The 15,496-nt window shown below is 37.3% G+C and overlaps 1 protein-coding gene across 4 annotated transcripts in view; it reads left to right on the top strand.

Moving 5' to 3' along the window:
• The window catches only part of TMEM117 (transmembrane protein 117), a 611,331-nt gene that overhangs the window by 580,512 nt on the left and 15,323 nt on the right, over positions 1-15,496 (top strand). The window lies entirely within an intron of this gene.

Here is a 15,496-nt window from a genome sequence, read left to right on the forward strand (position 1 = left end):
GTGCTCAGTCATGTCTGACTCTTTGCAACCCCATGGGCCCACTAGGCTCCTCTGTCCATGGGATTTTCAAGGCAAGAATACTGGAGTGGTTTGCCATTTCCTACTCCAGGGTATCTTCCCGACCAAGGGGTAGAGCCCATGTCTTGCCAGTGTGCCACCTGGGAAGCCCTCTCAACTTAAGTTATTATACTTGAGAGTGGGGTCTCTGTTGGTCTGTTTTGTTCCCTGTTGCATCCATAGCATACATCACCTTACCTGGTACCTTTCACTCGAGAGGTTAATCTACCTAGAGACCTTATCTAGCCCTACTTAAAGTAACTTCTCCTAGCCAATCATCCTAGCTTATTTTCTCTTTGGCACTAATCATTTTCTGATATTATTCTGTTTGTGTATTTGTGCTACATTCAAACTGTAAACCTCATGAAGGTAGAGCCTAGAAGTAGATCAACTTGGAGATACTACTATATGGCCAATGTGGAAAAGAGGGGCTGACGTGACAAATTGCCATGTGTACAAATATGTAGCTAATAAAAGATGATGTCATGAAAGGAAAAGACAAGTTACATTAAAAAAAAAAGTAGTAATTAAACCAAGACAGTAGTAGGTCATTTAGAAGCAAGATATGCTAAATTCCTATTCATCCTTCTAAATGGGGTTTAAAAAACAGCAGATATAAGACTGAGATAACCAGGGCTTGGTTGCTACTTTTCCACTTATAGTAAGTAAGTCCAATACCTTTTCTGAACCTTAGTTTCCATAACTGCAAAATGGGAAAAGAAAAACTCACCTTGTATCATTATTTTAAAGATAAAATAAGCAAACATATGTAAATAACTATGCTGGTGCAGAGCCTGTTTCATTAGCTCATTGAATATTGGCTGTTTGTCATAATAGTTCATGTTTCAGTGCCTGGATGGAGGGATGGCAAGCAGAATGGTTAATAATATTAGTAAAAGGAAATCCATTTCCTTACATTTAAGTAACTTTAGAGGGCATATCTTTATTTTGGATCATAGAATGTGTAACCTATAGATCATGCTATATAATTGTCAGTGAGGGCATACTAAATCATAATCGTTGACTTGAAAAAGAAAAATAGTTAATTATAATCATATATATTCTTTCTCACTGTATGTAATTGAGCCTCAGGAAATACAGTTGAAATCTTTCACTGATTCTGAGTTAATTAGTATTTCCTGTAGTTGCTTACATTATAACACCCAAGCATTCTTTGTCTGTATTTTTTCCAGAAAAGAAATATGAAGAAGTCTGCATTTCTAGCTAAGGCAATCGTGTATCTATATTGAAAGGCAAATGATACCTGATTCTTTGAAGTGTTTAGTATGGGTATTTAGTTGTTAAAGAGTGGATTTATTATTTAAAAGAGAAATACAATTATTAAAAACTCAGTATCTCTGAATTGAGAGTGGGAGTGGGGAATCTGTCAGCGAGCTATAACTTTGTAAAACAATTTGGAACCTTATAAAACAAATTTCCAAAGATAGTCTATTGCCTGAACAGTTTCATAATGATGTGGATTGGCCAACTTCTCCTCTAGTGAGAAGTAATAAATCAAGTGCACCTGGATTTATATAGGAAAAATAACATATTAACTCATTTATGTATATGTGTTACAGGTATCCATAAAACAAAGCTTTTGGCAACTGCAAATGTAATAATTTCAAATTTACCTATGACTTACCAAGTACAATTGAATGCTTGAAGGCAAAATTTTATGTTTTATGTTTAGTTTTTATGATTGCTTTCATGTAGCTTTTCTGTGCATTAAACGTCAATTTTCAGAACCATAAGCTTACCAATTTTTACAAATAAAAATTTTATGAGATATTATCCTGAGGTAGTATAAAATTATTTTCTGATAATTTTTACCACCTTCCCAAAGTTCACTGTTACTTTGTTTCCACAGGATATTGTTTGTAATATTTCTAAACATGACACATTTCATTAGAAATCTAATATACTGCACAGAGATATTATATGGGGCTTCAATCCCATAATATTAGTGATGTACTTTTCAATGTTGCTTACACTGATAATTCTGTTTAAAATAAAATATCAAGATAGGCTTTAAATGGATTATTAATAACATTATATTTATAAAAATTGTGTAATCTTCTACCTGTCATAATTATGAACAAGAAAAATTAATCCTTGGAGAGGTTCCCAGAAACACAGTAACTTCAATGACATATAGAATAAGGAAGACTTGAGATAAAATAGATTTTTTAGAGAGCTATGCAGAACATAATATATATTTTTGTATTGTTGTTCAGTTTCTAAATCATGTCTGACTCTTTGCAACCCCATGCACTGTAGCACACCAGGCTTCCCTGTCCTTCACTGTCTCCTGGAGTTAGCATAAACTCTGGTCCATTGAGTCAATGATGCCCTCCAACCATCTCATCCCCTGTTGCCCCCTCTTCTCCTGCCCTCAATCTTTCCCAGCATCAGGGTCTTTTCCAGTGAGTTGGCTCTTTGCATCAGGTAATCAAAGTATTGGAGTTTCAGCTTTAGCATCAGTTCTTCCAATGAATATAAAGGGTTGATTTCCTTTAGGATTGACTGGTTTGATCCCCTAGCTGTCTAAGGGACTCTCACGAGTCTTCTCCAACACCATAATCTGAAAGGATCAGTTCTTTGGCACTCAGCCTTCTTTACACACATTACATAAAATTATAATACATATAACCATATTTATATATAAACACAAGGAAGAAAGCTATAAAGATAATATATATTAAATGTGTTATATTGTTCTTATATAGTTCTCTTTCTCGTGTTTTTGTGCTACCTTTGAGTCACCTACATACTATAAAATTTTACCACTTAATGATATGTTAAGCCACAATGCATTAGAAACACAAATCTCACTGTTATTCAACTTCCAAAACAACATAAAAGTTGTGTCTTTTTAGGAAGTTGCAAAGTTTAATAGCCAACTCTGAAGTCAAAGTGTTTGTCACTCATCATCATCTGACTTTTGTGACCCCGTGGACTGTAGCCTTCCAAGTTCCTCTGTCCATGGAATTCTCCAGGCAAGAATACTGGAGGGGGTAGCCATTCCCTTCTCCAGAGGATCTTCCCAACTCCAGGAATGAACCTGGGTCTCCCACATTGTAGGCAGATTCTTTACCATCTGAGCCACTAGGGAAAAGTCAACACTAGTGGGCACCAAATCACCCCCAAATTAATCCTGTTTTCTAGTGCAATGATACAGGAGTCTGCCATCAGAGTATGATGAAAATATTCTCAGGTAAGAAAACTGAAGTGCAAAGAAGTTGGGGAGAGAGTATTCATTACTACAAGTATTCTGAATTTAGAGCCAAATCTATGAATTGGCAGTAAAAGTTCTAAGATGGCCATAAACCATCTAGGGGCTTCCCAGGTGGCTCAGGGGGTAAAGAACCTGCTTGCAATGTAGGAGACACCAGAGATATGGGTTTGATTCCTGGGTTGGGAAGATCCCCCTAGAGGAGGGCATGGCAACCCACTCCAGTATTCTTGCCTGAAGAATCCCATGGACAGAGGAGCCTAGCAGGCTACAGTCCATAGGTGGCAAAGAGTTATACATGACCAAAGTGACTGAGAACAGCACAGCACAAACCATCTAGAGTTAAACATGTACCTCAGCCTGCGTATTTTGCGGCTTTGTCAATGACTTGCAGGGTAAACACAGACCCACTGCCATTCTTCGACTTTGCAATGGAAATGAGACAGGATTCCCTCCTCCTGTGCTGCAGGTACCAAGATAATTCTAAGAAAATATTATTTAAAGATGAGCTACAACATACCACTAACAGGAAAGTTTTATTTTTTTAGTTTTTTGAATGTTGAGTTTTATTTTTATTTTTAATATAAATTTATTTACTTTAATTGGAGGTTAATTACTTTACAATATTGTATTGGTTTTGCACAAGTGGTGCTGGGAAAACTGGTCAACCACTTGTAAAAGAATGAAACTAGAACACTTTCTAACACCATACACAAAAATAAACTCAAAATGGATTAAAGATCTAAACGTAAGACCAGAAACTATAAAACTCCTACAGGAAAACATAGGCAAAACACTCTCCGACATAAATCACAGCAGGATCCTCTATGACCCACCTCCCAGAATATTGGAAATAAAAGCAAAAATAAACAAATGGGCCCTAATTAAACTTAAAAGCTTCTGCACAACAAAGGAAACTATAAGCAAGGTGAAAAGACAGCCTTCAGAATGGGAGAAAATAATAGCAAATGAAGCAACTGGCAAAAAACTAATCTCAAAAATATACAAGCAGGAAAGTTTTAATTACAGATGTAAGTTAGCATCCAAGGGAAATACACATTGACATGACAATTGGCTTTTAGGTGGGAAGATAGTTGCAATGTTAGTGCATAATGAAAAAAGTAATGAACAAGCTTGATATGGTATAAAAAAAATATCTCTGGAGTCAGACTGGGAACCAACCCTTTTGATACTCACTGTGCAGCACTGGGCAAGCTACTTGACTGTTCTCTGAGCCTCAGTTTATTCCCTTTTAAATGAGAAAAATTTTCCTTGCCACATGTATTTGCATGTGGTTTATTGTGGATCAAGTGCATGATACAGAGCAAGTTTATGATAAATGTTGGTTTGTTTTGTCTGAATATAGTATGAAAATACAATCTTCTTGACAGAATTTTTTTTCTTTTAAATAGAATTCTTAATAAGGGAGATGCAGTGAAACACAGTGATACTGATTTACTTTCATCTCATCTTTTCTCTACTAGTTGTCTGTTGGGTTATAATATGGGAGGAATCTTGTGACATTACTGACCCTCATTGTCTATATCTGCAGAAGGAAGAGCCTAGTTTCTTTATTTATTAATGCCATTTGATATTCTTTGAGAATAAATGCATTGCATATAGTTGGTATTCAATAAGTGTTGAATTAATTGAATTGTATGGTGCAATTCAATTAATAGATACAATTCTATGTGGAAGTAGCATGAGTAGGTAGGAACTTCTTATATAGACTTAACATTCAGTCTAAAACTGCCGAGTGGATTCTATAAACCAAGCCAACTATAGTCACCTCGGGCTTTTCTGAATGGAACGTGTCAATATAAAGACAGGCAGCTGCTAACATACATGCAAGGCTTCTTTACCCCAGCTTGGAAACTTATTTTTCAAAAGGACCCTGAGGGTGGTAGAATTACTCTCCTAGGTTTCCAACAATAAAACAGTGTATTTTCGGTTTTTCTTGGCCAATGACCTCTGAACTAAGAGGTTCAGAAAAGTTTTAGATTCACTGAGGTATAATTCTCCAACAACAAAATGTATTTTGTTCTTTCCATCCCTCCAACCTGCCTCTATATATCTTGTTTTTCTAGTCTTTACTCTCTTACTTGAGGGTTGATAACTTTTCTCTAGAGCTCAGAGGATGAACACTCTTGACCTAAAACTCATTGAAGAAAGGCCTGGGATTTCTGGTAGTTCAAATCCATTGCTCTAAAGGTTTTATTTTCTGTTCATGTTATCACCAGACAGTGATAACTGGGGTCAGAGGCAGACACTCTGTGATTGTCTTCTCTGAGAAAGATGAAAACAGAAGAAAATCACGTTAGTAGAGCAGCAAGGATCCAGCCTACTGTTTCTAAAACTCCATTGCATTCTAGATACAGTGAACTTAGCCTAGCGTTGTTTTGTTTTGTTTCAGAAAAGCAGCCCTCTTGACTTCACAAAGAGCAATGGTCAGAATATTTAACTACTGATACAGTGAAGGTATTGATCAACCAGAGTAGACAGCAGCTGTAAACAACCAGTGCATCCACGCTAGTGCACACATTAGCCATTGCAGAAGCTGTTGAAAGTATAAAAAGGAAATTTCAGGTCTCACTCAGAGTCCCCTACTCAGTCAACATTGACTTTATTTTATACTAACACTAATTTATTTGAAATTAAAAGACTTGTAGTCTCTCTCCAGCCTCTCTCCTGCCTCTTTACTCTGTTCCTACTGAGAGCAAAGCTCCTCATAAGGGGTCTATAGTTATTGTCTCTACTTCTCACTTGCCATTTTCTCTTGAACCAGGCAGTCAGGCTTTTGTCTCCAATTTTAGCTTCCTCTGGAGCTTAGGGATCTTATCAAGAGCAACAGTCCTAACATTGCTGAATCCTATGGTTAACTTTTCAGTCTTCTCACTCAGACTTTCAGCTGCATTCAGTGAAGTTGACCATTTCTTTCTTCTTGAAACACTTTTTTCACCTGGCTTCTAAAATGAACTTTCTTTTGTTCTTCTTATAACATGTCATTCTTGTTCTGTTTTCCTTACTGGCTTCTCCTCTTCCAAATTCTAAATGTCAGTGTGTCTCACTGTTCAGTCCCTGGTTATCTTCTCTTGGCTTTCTATACTCCCTTTCCAGATGATTTTTTCCAGCTCTGTGGTTTTATATCATTGTGACTCCCACACCTACATCTCCAATCTTTTTTATTTTTTTTTTTGGCCATGCCACATGGCATGTGGGATCTTAGTTCACTAACCAGGGATAGGACTCGGGCCTCCGCAGTGGAAGCTTGGAGTCTTAACCCCTGGACTGCCAGGGAAGTACCTACATCTCCAGTCTTGGTTCCTCCCCTAAGTTTGCCAACTGCCTACAAAATACCTCTACTCAATGTTTAATAGCATATTCTAAATAGATCTCTACATTTCTTCTCTACCTCCCTATCTTCCACAAGTTGATTGGTTCCCCAAATTGTACCTTCTCAGTAAATGATACTGTCATTTACCAGTTGCTGGAGCAAATGGTAAATTCAGAAGCTCAGTTGGTGCTACTTCAAAATACATCTTGATCTGAACACCTGATCAGCATTGTTGAACCACCGTCATCTCACACCTAAACTACGACAGTCATCTTGTGTGCTGTGCTTAGTTTAGTTGCTCAGTTGTGTCCGACTTTGCAACCCCATGGATTGAAGTCTTCCAAGCTCCTCTGTCCATGGGATTCTCCAAGCAAGAATACTGAAGTCAATAGCCTTTCCCTTCTCCAGGGATCTTCCCAACCCAGGGATCGAACCCAGGTCTCCCGCATTGCAACAACTGGCCTTTATTCCTCCTGCAGCCAATCTACCACTTTCCACATCATTCACCCTCCTATATGCCCCTTATATTCTTGCTGTTTCTTGAACATTTCTGGTTCATTTCCTCCTCAGGGCCATTGTATTAGCTCCTCCTTCTAGCTGATGTCCTCCTCCAGAGGTGTGCAGGGCTTGTTCTTTCATATGAGTCAGCACTCCATACAAAGGTCACCCTCAAAGAAGCTTTCTTTTGACTAACAAAACTAGTACCCATGCCTAACTCACTGTGCTCCATCCCCTCACCCTGCTTTATTTTCTTTAGATTATTTATCTCTATTTAACATCATACTGTATTTCTATTTGCTGATTGACTGGTCTCTCTTCTATTATAATATATGCTCCATGAGACATTGTTGACAAAAAATTATGAAAAAGAAACCTATTACAAGAAACACTAGAGCCCTTTACCTCAACCACACATCTGATATTTAGATCAACCTTACAGCCTCTCAATGGTTTGTGAATATTTTTATATTGAATTATATTTATCCACTGATCTCCACTATTATTATTTTTTCACAGAGAAAAATGACTTCAATATTAAATTAAAATTTTACCAAGGACAATATCTACTGTTTTGACAGTATGCAATTAATTTTCCTATATAGCTTATGGAAGAAATTAGTCATTCAGACAATTGTATGTGACCATTCCTGGCAGCATGCATAGAGCCAGAACAGATAACTGGAGCAGTGACATTTTATACCAAATGTGCAAATACAATAAAGCACAAAATAAGCAAGGGCTGTTACTATTGAACTGCAGCCAGTGTCTGAAAAATAACATGAAAATGTGATGTTCAAAAACTTTCTTCCACCAGCCTTCACATTTTCCTCTTTAGGAAAAGAGTTTTTAGGTGCTCTCAATTTTAAAAATATCAACTTATTATATAGCTAATATTCATTCATCTTAAGTGCAAAGTAAGTCAAGTTGTTGTTTGATGATGGATGGAAGATTTTATCCAAAAGGATCTATCATTGAGTTATGATACCATGTTTCTTTAGTCTTTGTATTAGCTTTAGTTTCCAGCAACTTGTCCTAATCAATGGTTTACCTGCACCCTACCCCCTCACCCCCCACACACATAGGAGTTTGTAAAATGTCAAGCACTCTTTCGGTGCATATTGGTGAACTCTACTGCCCTGGTGAGGGATATTGATTTCCCATTATCCCTAGAGGCCACACAATGCATTTCTGTTAGCTGTAAACTCTTACAAGAATGACTTTTACTTTGTCCTTTACTGCATCTGTCTGCCAGGGCAGGACATCTGTAAATGAGGCCTCATGCTTTTCATCAGACATTCTTCCACCTTGGTGCTTAAAGGAATGATGCCTTCAAGCATAGTGTCCATAGTGCTTTCTCTATGGGCACTAAACTGTTACTTAAATCTCACTGAAGTACACTGGCTTCAAAATTAGCCAGGGAAATTCCTATTGGCCTTTGCAAGTGAAAAGGATTACTGATGAAGAAAATACATTAAACCACACTACAAAATATGCCTTTAGGATGAATTAGATTGTTTGAACAACAGTTCTGAGAGTTCATCCATACCTTAGAATGTGTAAAAATCTTGAGTCAACTTCTTTCAACATTTTAAGTAAGGATTTACAGTTTGACTTGGATTGTCTTAGTGATGAATGAGATCTGCTATCTACTCTACTCATTGAAAAAAGCCTACTTCAATCAGAAAGACAAGATTTTTCTCCAAAGCTTTTAAATCTTTTAAATACAATAAGTGACTACCGAGAGAGAGCTCCAAAAGAGTATGGAATTCATTTGCCCAGAGGGGGAGAAAACAATAATGAATATTAGGAGAAAATGAGAGTATAACTTATAAGAATAATTGTCAAAAGATACCTATAAGCATTAACCTGCTGATCTTTCTCTTTTGTATATCCTTCATGTTTATTGCTGGGCATCTCTGATATTCGTTGTTGCCTTGATCACCTTCCTAGTGTCACCCATTGTGGGAAATGATCCTCCCTTTTTTCATCACATGTTGGTTTACATTCTCTTTTCTTGTTCTCTGACTTGGTTGAACGTGTCTCATGAGCTTCTTTACACTTATATGGGAATTAAAAGGATGTCTTGGATCATCACAATGAGCATTTTTACTAATCGCCCAAATATTAACTGCCTCATCTAACAGTATTTAAATTTGACCACTTTATTCCTCCCATTATATACTGTCTCCTTTCCTCTGTGATCTTTGGCAAATGACTTAATCTTTGGGTTAAAGGAATGATCTTTCAAGCTGTCTAGATGTAATAAAACTTATCTTAAAAAACCCACTGCTATCATGCCAGAGCCTGATGGTAAAGTTTCTTAAAAGTAATTACAGTCTGTGTAATTGCAATACGCCTTGTTTATAGGGAAAAAAACATTTTTTTCATTATAATGAATCTCAGTTTGATGTGTAATATTATTTACAAAACCGCATATTTATTGCTCTGTTTAACTAAATTCCATTTACATGAAACTCAGAAGTAATTGTATATCTTTAACTTTCAAAGAGCAACATTCATCAATTCATCAAGTATATGAGTTCTTAGTATATACTACAGGTATGGAGAAATGTAACAGTGAACAAAACAGGAGAAAATTCCTTATGTTCCTTGGGGCTTACATTCCAATGGGAGAGGAAGGTAATAAACAAACAAATAAGCAACATCTACTGTACATCAAGATTTCCAAGGGTTTATTCAGCTAAGTGAGACCATGGCAGTTTTGTCAATTAAGAGAAGTGTACTGTTGCTGAAAGAAATCAGGTACTTGAGATTCTTAATAAGAAGCAAAAATATCTTCCAAAGCATGAGTACAATTCTTCAGACCACCACTGTTCACTGTCATCTAAAATCTTGTTGCTAGGACACGGTAAGCATAGAAAAACCAAGGGCACTTTACAAGCTGGGGGCATTTTGGGTAGAATAATGTTCTGATATTCATGGACCTATATTCAGTTCTGAAATAGGAAGAATGGAGATTAACAAAGAGAAAGAAGCAAATCTGAAAAGTTGAATTTTGTAATCATTTAAATCCTTATAATCTAAATGCCTATAAAGAGGAGATATGCAGATTATTACACTGAAAAATGGTATTTTTAATCAGTATTTAGGAATCTATTGTCAATTCTATTCTAAATTGTTATGTATACTTTTGGCAAACTATTATATAAATTGTGTCTTAAATTTCTCAAAAACCAAGTGGCCAGCCTTTGCTCCTAAAATATGATTTTTGTTCTGAAACCATGGTTTCATTTTTGCAGGGTAAAGTATTCACTGTTATTACATTTTTATCCCCTAATACTTCTCTAAATAGAAATGGGGGCCCCTTCATTTGATTTGGGAAATAGAATGCTAGTTGGGGAATTCAAAACTGTGTGGGTTTCAAGCTTGAGTTCCTCTGCACAGTACCAAGTGCTTTGCCTGGACCCCAGGGCGTATACCTCACTGAGAAAATGTGAGGCAATGATGAATCCAGGATATCTTGAGACTATATATTGAACACCATCCTGAAAGTCTGTCCGGATGTGATCCATGAATAATAGAGCCACACTTGGATGGAATCACATTTGGACACATCAGTCCCAAATTACTCATCATTTGGACATCAGTGTTCAAATGTGATTTTTATAGCTATAAGCAAAAGTAAACCCTTGTATGTAAGAAATCTGAGTAGATATATACCATGACATTTCTCATTTATTTTTATATGGGAAATATACCCAACTGAATAAAAATTAGCTGTTTCTCATAAATGAAGCAAGATACAAAGTTGGAAGTCTGTTCATTACCATAAACTGAGCATAACTAGAGTACGGTGAGTGACACAATGTACTTAAATCATTCTCACATCACTGAGCCACAAATGGGACAGACAGCTGAAGGCAATGTTGGATTTGAGAGGAGACTGTAGTAAGGGAGCTTTGAATTACTGAATACTGATAGCATTCCTTAAAGAATAGAGTAAATGAACATATTATAAAAAAAAAATCACAGGACCAACCTGTCTCTACCCCCAATCTAGGTAGCTGAATACATCTTGTTTTGTCATTTTCTTAATTCAACATTTTCATCTGATGTTCAAAATATAATTTTTAAGATGTATGCAGAAGGAAAGAGCACCATGGCTTTCATAACATGTACATACAATCTGTGTGTGAAACTGCTATACATCCATAGTTTTGATGCCAAGAGAATCTCAGTACCTGCTAGTAATCTTCTGTTGGTCAAATCTCCCTACTCAACAGTCTGATTGGAAATCAACGACCTCTGGGACAGTTGATTAATGGAGAAGTTACAGTTGATCTTCTTGGTCAAATTAGGGTTGGACAAAATACAAGAAACTTCTGGGGTTGGGGTGGGGAAATCATTTAAAGCCACTCATGGAACTGACTTTTGGTGAGAGAAGAACATGCAATGACTGTAATCAGTGGTTCTCAATAAGAACAGGTATAGTGTACATGCCCGCTCAGTTGCTCAGTTGTGTCTGACTCTTTGCGACCCCATGGCCTGTAGCCCACCAGGCTCCTCTGTCCATGGGATGATTCAGGCAAGAATACTGGAGTGGGTTGCCATTTTCTCCTCCAGGGGATCTTCTCAACCCAGGGATAGAACCCATGTCTCCTGTGTCTCCTGCATTAGCAGGTGGATTCTTTACCACTCTACCACCCAGGAAGCCCCCAGAACAGGTATAGCAGGTATAAATAATTCTAGTAATGAGTCAAAAGCAGTTAAGGGTCATCAGTTTTCATAGTCAGAGGCAGCATGGCCCAACAGAAAATATGTATTCTTTTGCCTGTGCTCTGCCATATGACGGCTACCTCATTTTGTCACAATTTAACCTCTCTGAGGCAAATTTTTCTTTTCTGTAAAGTGAGTTAATAATAGCAAGATTTGGGGGTTATTTGTATGTAAATATAAGCATGTAGCTTAGGATGATGCTAGAGCATTGCCAGTGCTTGAAAATGTATGATCCAAGTGTCCTTGGGTTTCTTTGGCCTGTAGTTTCACATGTTGCTAGGTTACCAGCTCCTGCTCCATGGTAGCAATGCCTCCCCCATCACAGTGAAAGTCTGCCACAGTTATTCCTGGAGGTCACTACAGTGTGAGATACACTTTGCACAAGAAATTACTTTGCTCCCATTCTTCTGTCCTCCACTGAGGTCACTCACATGTCCCTTTGAGAGAAATGACCTTCCCTATGGTCCTGCTCCTGGTGCCCTCTGGGAGGACTCTGCTCTGACCAAAGTCCCATCAGAGACTTCAGGAGGCCAGCAGTGTGCAGTGGATGAGGGCAGGAGAAGATGACCTTCGTCCTTTCCCACTTGGACCCTGAAGCAGCTTTGTGAGTGATTCTCCTGAAAACAGACCTGTCTGCTTCCTCTGCTTCACTCTCAGGAACACCCTGACCTTGGAATGATGCTGGGAAATCAGCCATGCTTGTTGACTATTTCTCTGTCCCTTCCCTCTGTCTCCAGCAATGTGCTAGTTGCTGTCCAGGCATTATCTCACCTTCCCAAGAAGCCTGTGGGATTTGGAGATGAAGGTGGAGATTGAGAATATCATTCTTATTCCTCTTTTATCTCCTATATATATATAAAAAAAAAAAAATACTTGAGGTATCACTACCCTCCGATGCCTCCATTAAGATGAGCCCAAAATGTATTGGAAGTGGTAGCAATGTTTATTATTACCATTCCATTCTAAGTCAAGGTCAGAATTTACACTGATTCAACAATGCATCTGCAGAAATATGCAGAGTAGGAATTGAATTAGGGGCTTCCCTGCTGAATCAGATGTTTAAGAATCTGCCTGCAATGCAGGAGACCCAGGTTTGATCTCTAAATTTGGAAGATGTTCTGGAGAAGGGAATGGCAACCAACTCTAGAATTCTTGCCTGGAGAATCCCATGGAGAGAGGAGCCTGGCGGGCTGCAGTCCATGGGGTTGCAAAGGAGTCAGGACAGGACTGAGGAACTAAACTACAAAAATAAGAGTAGCAGGGAGAGGGTGGAGGCAGGGAGTTAAAAGACTAAAGAAAACAGTTTTTAAAGCCCAAATCTGGTAATTTTATTTATTTATTGTTTGGCTGTGCTGGGCCTTCCTTGCTGCACAGGCTTTTCTCTAGTTGTGGCAACCAGGGGCTACTCTGTAGTTGTGGTGTGTGGGCTTCTCATTGAAGTGACTTCTCTTGCTGTGGAGCAGGACTGTGGGTGTACAGGCTTCAGGAGTTGTGGGTCCTGGGCTCTAAAGCATAGGCTCAATAGCTGTGGTGCACAGGCTTAGTTGCTCTGAGGCATGTGGGATCTTCCCAGACCAGGGATCGAACCCATGTCTCCTGTATTGGCAAGCAGATTCTTTACCACTGAGCTACCAGGGAAGCCCCTGGACATTATACAGGGGGAATCTAAGAGACTTTATGTATCATCTCTTTTATTAGTTCTTTGTTTTTAATATCTTAGATGGTGTAAGATACTACTCTCACATTTTCCCCCAAACTGTCTGCCTTCATCTCTTAAAAAAAAAAAAAGAATGCCGTCATCTAGGTAAAGAGGAAGACTTTCTCCTGTCTTATAGTCTTCATTTCCTGAATTCCTCTATCTCCAAGTACAGTTGGGATATAATTAAGGAACTATTTGGGGGGGGGGAAGTGGGGGGGGTGAGGATTTGATACCAGTATACAAGAAATCACTAGAGATTACTTTCAAACTAAAATCAATTTCATACCCAGTAGAAAGCTTTGATTTCATGAAATGAAGAGCTAAACAATAACAGTCCAAGAATATCTTTTCAAAAGAAAGTACACTAAGTACACTTGCCCAATTACTACCAAGAAGTACTCACTCCCTTTTCTTTTTTAATTGAAGTGTAATTGATTTACGATGTTGTGTCAGTTTAAGGTATACAGCAAAGTGATTCAGTGATTCTTTTCAGATTTTTTCCATTAACAAGGAATTATATATAGTTCCCTGTGCTATACGTACAGTAGGTCCTTATTGTATGACTATTTTATATACAGTGTAGTGTGTATCTGTTAATCTTAAATTCTTCCTTAAACCAAGAAGTAAGAAAGGGAATTGCTCTATTGATAATGCTTTATGTTTCTTATCCTGGATTAGTGAAAGATTCTCTGGTTATCATTGCCAAGCATAATTTTTTATGGCAGATGTCAGTTATATTTTAGCTAAGGACTAAATTTAATTTTAATTCTTTGCAAGTGTCTTCTGAGTAACATAGAGCAAGATGATATCAATGAAAAAAAGTGCACTTTAATAAAATGCAATAGTTCACAAGTATTATTCCAATCCATTTTCTACTAATATTTTATATCAAAATATTCCAAATTCATCCAGCATCAGTGCTTTGGGTTTTCTGAATTTCCAAAATTACATGTCTATTTGCTGCTGATTTCTGAAAAACCAGGAAAGGCAAGACCAACAAGATACTGGCATACGTACCAGTAGTAAGGGATGATATTGCATCATTTTATTTTTATACTTATATATTTCTTTCTTATAACTGGCTTAAAGTTATCCATAGATCAAAAATTAATAAACATTGAAAACTTTCCTGATTACCACCACTCACATATTCTTCTTTCCTTTAAGGTTTCTTCTCCCTTAATCAGAATTTTCTGCAAAGAGGGAAGTGGAATGGCTATGGAAACTCCTGAAATGTTCATGCACACTATTATCAGCACACCTCTGTTAGCTTCATACAGAGAAATCTCAGAAAAATTTAACTTTTTATGTCAAAATAGTGGATTAAAAATTTTAAGTAATATTTTGTTTATTATTTTTTCATCTCCAAGTTCTTTAGAAAATATTCACTAAATATAGAACTGTTTGTTAATTTAGGGATAATTTTATTACTGGAAATAAAAACATGGATTCAGCTTAAAGGTTTCTTCATTATTTAGTGTATTTCTTCTTCACATGCTAGTTATGAACTTTAATTTGGTGCTTCTATCCACAAACCAAGAGCAGATGAGTCACCTAAAAATATCCTCATTTGCATCTTTTTCCCTTCCTTGTGAGAAGGAGGGTCATCCCACATGATTTTGCCTTGACAACAAGGAAATAGCTAATGACAGTTTTGGGATTAATTCACTGTGCATCTCTCAGGCTAGCATGTCAGGCCCTCCATCATTTGGTTCAAATTGATGCTAGATTGCAAGAGAACAGGACAGAAGATTTTGGCATTTTTCCATTCCATATAGTTGCTAGCACAGATGATTAATAAAACTCCCTTGATGTGAATTGAGGAACTTGGTTAAATGAATTAGATCCTCTTTGTCTTCTTACAGAAAATATGCTGGTATAAATTTCTTATTTTTAAAAAATAGTGGGACAAAAAATAACTAAATTACCCCAT

The sequence above is a fragment of the Bos indicus x Bos taurus genome, chromosome 5 (assembly GCF_003369695.1).
Source record: "Bos indicus x Bos taurus breed Angus x Brahman F1 hybrid chromosome 5, Bos_hybrid_MaternalHap_v2.0, whole genome shotgun sequence".
Classification (NCBI taxonomy): domain Eukaryota; kingdom Metazoa; phylum Chordata; class Mammalia; order Artiodactyla; family Bovidae; genus Bos; species Bos indicus x Bos taurus.